The following is a 7,513-nucleotide window of genomic DNA, read 5'->3' as shown; positions in this document are numbered from 1 at the left end:
GGTGCCTCCAAGTGCTCTCTCTCTCTCTCTCTCTCTCTCTCTCTCTCTCTCTCTCTCTATTATTTTTATATCTTACCTATTAGTTATTATTTTTGTTAATTTGCTTGATAGTTGTGGATATTAGGCTTGTTTGTGTGCTGGATAGTTGTGGATTTTAGAGCATTGGCGACTTGTGCCCATTTCTGGAAAACAGATGGGTTCGCTCGAGCCTCGCGTACTTGCCGCTCGAGCGAACCCAGGCAGAGTGGAGCGCTCGACGCTCGCTCGACTTTCAGCTCGAGCGAACTCAGGCAGAGTTGAGCGCTCGACTCTCGCTCGACATTCTGCTCGAGCGAAATCAGGCAGAGTTGAGCGCTCGACTCTCGCTCGACATTCCGCTCGAGCGAAATCAGGCAGAGTTGAGCGCTCGACTCTCGCTCGCTCGACATTCCGCTCGAGCGAAATCAGGCAGAGTTGAGCGCTCGACTCTCGCTCGACATTCCGCTCGAGCGAACTCAGGCAGAGTTGAGCGCTCGACTCTCGCTCGACATTCCGCTCGAGCGAACTCAGGCAGAGTTGAGCGCTCGACTCTCGCTCGACATTCCGCTCGAGCGAACTGAAAAATCTTATTTTTTTTATAAAATTATTATTATAAAAATAAATTTATATTATCATTTTGATGAATCAAATGGCTAATCCAATGTGGGATTATGGATAGAAAGGTCTTATATTTATGGAAAACTTGTACTTTTCATCAATTTTTGAAGATGGCTTTGATGAAGCCAATGTGGATGCCTGGATGGATATTAGGGTTGTTTGTGTGTTGGATAGTGGTGGATATTAGGGTTGTTTCCAGGCTACGAACAGCCAATTGTTCTAGAAAAACTTATTACACTAATTGTTGGTTGTTTATTTTTCTAGATGGATTCGTCAACTTCAACCAATGAGGTGCAAGAGTCAATACAAAGCCCTGGTATGCCTCCGCCCCCACCCCCACCCCCACCCAATGTAAGTGATAAATCTAACATTGGTGGGTCACAAAGTGGTAGAGTTAGGTCAATGGTTTGGGATCACTTTACAAGAATATCAAAAGGGGATCCCACTAAACCTAGGGCTGCATGTAATTACTGTGGTGCTTCGTATGCGTGTGATACAAAGATCAATGGTACAAAGTCTATGAAGCATCACATTGAGAAGCAATGTAAGAAAGGTCCATTTAAGAATACGGATAAGTCCCAGACGACTCTAGGTTGGAAAATGGAGGGAGGTAGTGGTGGTGGGGGACTTGTGCCCATTTCATTTAGTGTTGAGGCTTGCCGACAAGCCTTGACAGAGATGATTATTGTTGATGAGTTGCCATTTAGGTTTGTTGAAGGGGAGGGTTTTAGAAAGTTTATGCTTGTGGTTTGCCCTAAGTGGGTAGGGATTCCATCCCGTTGGACAATTGCGAAGGATTGTTTTAATTTGTTTATCAGTGAAAAAATAAAATTAAAAAGTGCTCTTCGAGGGCAACGAATTTCCCTCACCACGGATACATGGACATCCGTGCAAAATCTTAATTATATGTGTCTTACAGCACATTTTATTGATGATGACTGGAAGCTACATAAGAGGATTCTTTCCTTTTCTTTGGTTGAAAATCACAAGGGTGATACACTTGGTAAGGGCATAGAGTTGTGTTTGCATGATTGGGGGCGACCGAAAATACTTGCTATCACTCTTGATAATGCAAGTTCCAATAATGGGGCCATTTCTTATTTGAAAAAAAAAACCAAGTATAGGAGGGATACGGTCTTGGAACATGAATTCTTGCATGTTCGATGTTGTGCACACATTCTAAATTTAATTGTGCGTGAGGGATTGAAAGAGTATGAGGAGTCTATTGCGAAGGTGAGGGGTGTTGTGAAGTATGTTAAATCCTCCCCTCAAAGGTGGGATACATTTAAGAAGTGTGTGGCATTGGAAGAGATTAAATGCAAAAGTCATGTTTGCCTAGATGTACCAACTAGGTGGAACTCCACCTATCTTATGTTGGAGAGGGCTGGGAAATTTAGAAAAGCTTTTGATCGGTTGGAGGAAGAAGATATGTGCTTTTTAAGTAGTATTGGAGATGATGATGATGACGATGATGAAGGTGATGTGGTAACTAGAAGAAAGTCAAAGAAGTTAGGGCCTCCCAATGCATCCGATTGGGATAAGGTACGGTTGTTTGAGAAGTTTCTTGCATTATTTCATGATGCAACTTTACGCTTCTCGGGGGGTGAGTATGTAACTTGCAATACATTTTTTTCGGAGTTGGTGAATATTAAAAATGCCATTAACATAGAGTGTGAAGAAGGAAGTCCCGTGGTGGGATTAATGGCCTCAAATATGAAGAGAAAGTTTGAAAAGTATTGGGAGAATATGGATAATCAGAATATGCTGTTGTACGTTGGGATTGTTCTTGATCCTCGTTACAAGATGCGATATCTTGACTTTGGGTTGAGAAAAATGTATGCATATGATCAATCAAAAATCATTGATATGAGTTGGAAGGTGAAAAATGCATTTATCCGCATGTATGAGGCATACATCCAAAATGAAGAAGGGAGTTCTCCTCAACGCACAAGTTCCCCACGTGAAGATGCGAGTCCTTCCACAACTCAGTCTACGAATAGACATGCTGCATTGATGGCCCAATTTAAGCAAGAGTTACAGTCAGAAGACTCTTTGGAAAGCAGGTCAGAGGTTGATAGATATCTAGCTGAAAAATGTGAGGATGAAGGTGATAATTTTGACCTACTAAATTGGTGGAAGGTGAATTCAGTTAGATATCGCATACTTTCAAAGGTTGCACGTGATGTACTTGCAATACCGGTATCTACTGTGGCCTCTGAATCTACATTCAGCACTGCAGGTCGTGTACTTGACCCTTTCCGAAGTAGTTTAAATCCGATGATGGTTGAGGCTCTCATATGTGCACAAAATTGGCTCCGTTCTTCCTCTACTCCAATAAGCCTTAGGACTTTAATGGATGAAGTGGAGGAATTTGAGAAGCAGATAGATATGGGTATGTAATCAATTAACTTTGATTTATTTTGTGGTATATTTTGTTTTATCTTCTATATTATTTTAACTTTATTTCATTTGTTTTGTATTAAATTTTTATGGATTGAAGGAGAACTTGTTGGGGAATTGGCTTATTCTGCAGAAGGATCAAATGAAATGGCTACCGAGTCTTAACCCAATGTTGATGTAATCATGTAAGACATGAATTCTGTTTAAAATCTATATTTATTTTTCCCAATTTTATTTCTTTCTAGATGTGATTTGTTTGTAAAATCTGCTTCTCTATTATATTTGGACTTTAATACTTGAAAAATTCACAAGTTAAACTCAATAAACATCTTGTTTTATAGTGATTCTGTACATATCAAGGCCTTGTGTCATTAATCCTCTCCTAAAACCATCTTATCTAGGCCTTGTGTCATTAATTGCTGCACTTTGAAGAAGTGCATGGTAAAAAGACTCAGTTACAGCTTGTGTAAAAGGCTAACTAAAGGTTGATTTATTTTATGTTCACCAATATCATCTTGTTTTGTACCAACTCAAATGCTGCACCAACTGAGTTGATTTATTTTATAACAGACTAACCTAATGTTTAAAGGTTGATTTTTATTATGTTCACCAATAGGTTAACGCCTTGGTTTTTTACTTTTTTATCTGCAGATCTGTGAATCGTGATCTCAACCTTGATGGAGAAATTGATCGTGAGGAATTTGCTAATAGTCAGGGACTGATTAAACAATTACCTAATTGTATAATTTGTATTTTGTTTTGATGTAATTATGTTAACTTTTAGATGCTACTGTTGGTCTTTTTTTTATTTTTTACGTAATTTATGCTAGTGTTAGTCTGTTATAGTGCACTGTGCATCAGTGCTTTTGATGTAAATTATTAAATATAACTTCTAATCTTTGATAGTTCTTTTTTTTAAGACTTTTTAATTTTTAGTTTTTAAATATGCTTGCAGGTTTGAATTTTTTAAATATGCTTGCAGATTGCTTGGGAATGGATTTTTATTTTTCTGGCCTTTTAGAATGCAGATTGTAATAATTTGATGTACCATGTATCATGTATGTAAAGTAAGATACATGAAAATCGATTTTTGCTATATTTTTCTCTTGTTAGAAGAGCTTTCTTTCCTTTTTTAGATATATGATAAATATTAAATAGTATATACTATAATTGATTGATCTTTAAATTGTTTAGAACGTATATAGAAATTTTTCTTCATTTGGTAGTAAAATATTTTATTCAAATTTATTGTATATAGATAATTTTTTTTAATGGTTATTTTTATTTTTCTTTCTAAGTATTTTTTTGGTATTTTGGGCTTCAAATTAGATAAATTATTAGTGGATTTTAACTGTTGGGCCGAAATTGATGTAAGAAAAAAATTGGGCCATTGGCCCATTTGGAGTCCGGTCGGACCGATTGGACCGACCGGACCGGACCGTCCCGAATGGGACCGGACCGCCCGGTTCCATTGAGATTCGGTCCGGTCCAGGGAGGGAATCCCTGGACCGAATAGGTCCGGTCCGGTCCATCAAACCCCCCGGAACCGGACCGGACCGGACCGATCTCCCCCCTACTTATGTGTGAAGTTGACCCACTCTAAGCGTAGAGGTAACACCTGTTGTCCAACTTTTATAAAGATATCTGATATAATGTTTTCAAACAACTTTTTGAGTTTGTACAATTTATTATTCTTTTGTTGGTACTGGACGTTCAGAAATAGAGTTTCGGCAAATTTTAAAAGAAAATTTTAGGATAATGATTCTTTTGCAAACCCATTTTACATAATTAAATGAAAATTTTCACAATTCGATAGCTCAGTAGCCACAAGAATGTGAATGCAAAAATTCCTAAAGTCACTATATATATCACAAATCACTCATTTACATATACAAAAGTTTATTTTATGTATATATTTTTCTCACACGGGAGTTTATCAAATTCAAACAAAGAGTTAGGGCATGTTGGGAAATATTAAATTCGGTTTGGCCACTGAGAATTTTAATATTATTTTTTTAAAATTTAAAAAGGTTAAGAAAAAATTAAATTATTTATTATATTTTGTATAGAAATTTGATGAAATTGTAATGATGAGATGAAAATTTTTTGTTTGAAATGAGAATTTCTAATGACTAAACCAAACCCAAATATTCTCAGAATTTCTTGTAACTTCATTTTTAAATTCCACTTAAACACTAATCGTTTCCTAATTATTACTTGTAACTAATACTTTTTTATTTCAAATTTTAAATTTATTATCTAATTGTTACCTAATCATAACTTAAATATAAATACAATTTTATAAATTTAAAAAAAAATTATATTCGAATATTTTTTTTAAATTTATCTATTCAATTTCATGAACTACAATATAATATACATTAAAAAAATATTTTTCTTCATTTTTTTTTTATCTTCTTTTTTAAAATTTATTAAAATATCTTTACTCAAATTATTTTATTATTATTCATATAATTTTAAGATACAAACATATAAACATACCCTTAGTCGATCTTGACAAATGACCATGCTTGAATTAGACACCACAACCATCCGCAAATTAAAAGTACGGATGGCACTACAGCCACGTCTGGTAGCTCCACGCAGTTAGAGTTACTGTGAGTTATTTTGATGTTTTTTCTTTTATATGTAATTCTTTAATATTTTTATATATATTTTTTTAAAAATTATAATATTATTAAAAAATACTTCTTCAATCACAAAATAAAAAAAAAATTATCAAAAACAAGTTATCAGAGTAGCTTTGGGAACGGTGAAATTAACATTATTTAAAAATAAAAATAAATAAAAAATAAAATACACATGTATATATAAATAATTAGTGATACTACGTATAATTAGTTTTATATATTTTTTACATTTTTTATTAATGTGAATAATTATATCAAATTATTTTTAATACTTAAAAATTATGTAAAATTACCAAATATACAAATTTTTGATAAATAATATATTAGATATACTCGTTTTGTTGCCGGAAAATACTAAGTAGGGCTGAGTACCGACACAACCGGAGTCGGTATTGGGTCGTCCGACTCCGACTCCGACTTTGTCGGAGGCCGAGTCCAACCTCCGACTCCGGCTCCGAAGGGTATATGCTCCGCTCCGGCTCCGGCTCCGACTTGTCGGAGCGGAGTCGGGACGGAGTCGAAATCTTCAAAACACAAACCCAAACGACGGATTCGGCGCAGGGGGAGGGGAGGGAATCAAAACCAAAAAACAAAAAAAAAAAATCAAAACCAAAACCAAATCCATAACAGAAAAGAGAAATCAAAGAGTGAGAGAGAGTGATTTGGCGCAGCCGCGCAGGGGGAGGGGGGGGGAAGAGGGGGGGCCGGGAAACCTAATAATAAGGTTTTGAGATGAGAGGTGAGAGAGATCGGGATTCCGGCGCAGGGAGAGCCGGGGAGGGGAGGGAATCGGGGGGGAGAGAATCTGAGATGAGAGGTGAGAGACGCAGACGTCGCAGAGAGGGATTCGGCGCACGGGCACAGGGGGACTCGAAGGGGAGGGAATTGGGGGGGGGGGCAAAAAGACCTAATAGAAAACACTGAAACGGCGCCGTTTGGGGCTATTTTCACCCAAAACGGCACCGTTTCAGTGACAGAAATTTGAAAAAAAATAAAGGGTTGCGTGAAACGGCGCCGTTTCACGCAACCCAGTTTCCAATAACGGCGCCGTTTAGCACTTTCTACTTCTAAATTCTACTTCTAAACAATAAAAATAAATTAATAAATAATAAGTGAGTAAAAATATATTTTAAGTTAGTAAAAATAAAATTAAGTAACAATTTAATGTGTATTATTTAATTAACTCACTAAAAAAATCACTAGTTAATTATTACTTTATTAATTATTACTAACTTAGAGAGTTATATATTAGAAATTTGACAAATTTTTTTTATTGTTGTTATATCCAAGGGAATATATTTAATAATTATGTAATTATATTGTGATATTAATTTAATATATATTAACTAATAGTATACTATTATATATATTATATATTAGTAATATACTAATACTAATACTATTAGTCTATTAATATATAGTAAATTAGTAATATTTATTAACTTATTTACTATAGTCTATAACAAATAACTAGATGTAATAACTAGTAACTAATATATTTATTAACTTATTTACTATAGTCTATAACTAATAATAACTAGATGTAATAACTAGTAACTAATAATATGTAATAACACTAGTTATACTAGCACTAATAGATAATAACTTAAAGATATTAATTTAATATATATTAACTAATACTATACTATTATAATTTATATATATATATTATATATTAGTAATACACTAATGCTAATACTATTAAATTAGTAAATTAGTAAATTAGTAATATTTATTAACTTATTTACTATAGTCTAATAACTAGATAGTCTAGATGTAATAACTACTAACTAGTAACTAATAATATGTAATAACATTAGTTACGC

The sequence above is a fragment of the Carya illinoinensis genome, chromosome 4 (genome assembly GCF_018687715.1).
Source record: "Carya illinoinensis cultivar Pawnee chromosome 4, C.illinoinensisPawnee_v1, whole genome shotgun sequence".
Lineage (NCBI taxonomy): Eukaryota > Viridiplantae > Streptophyta > Magnoliopsida > Fagales > Juglandaceae > Carya > Carya illinoinensis.
Note: the sequence above shows the minus strand (reverse complement) of the source record.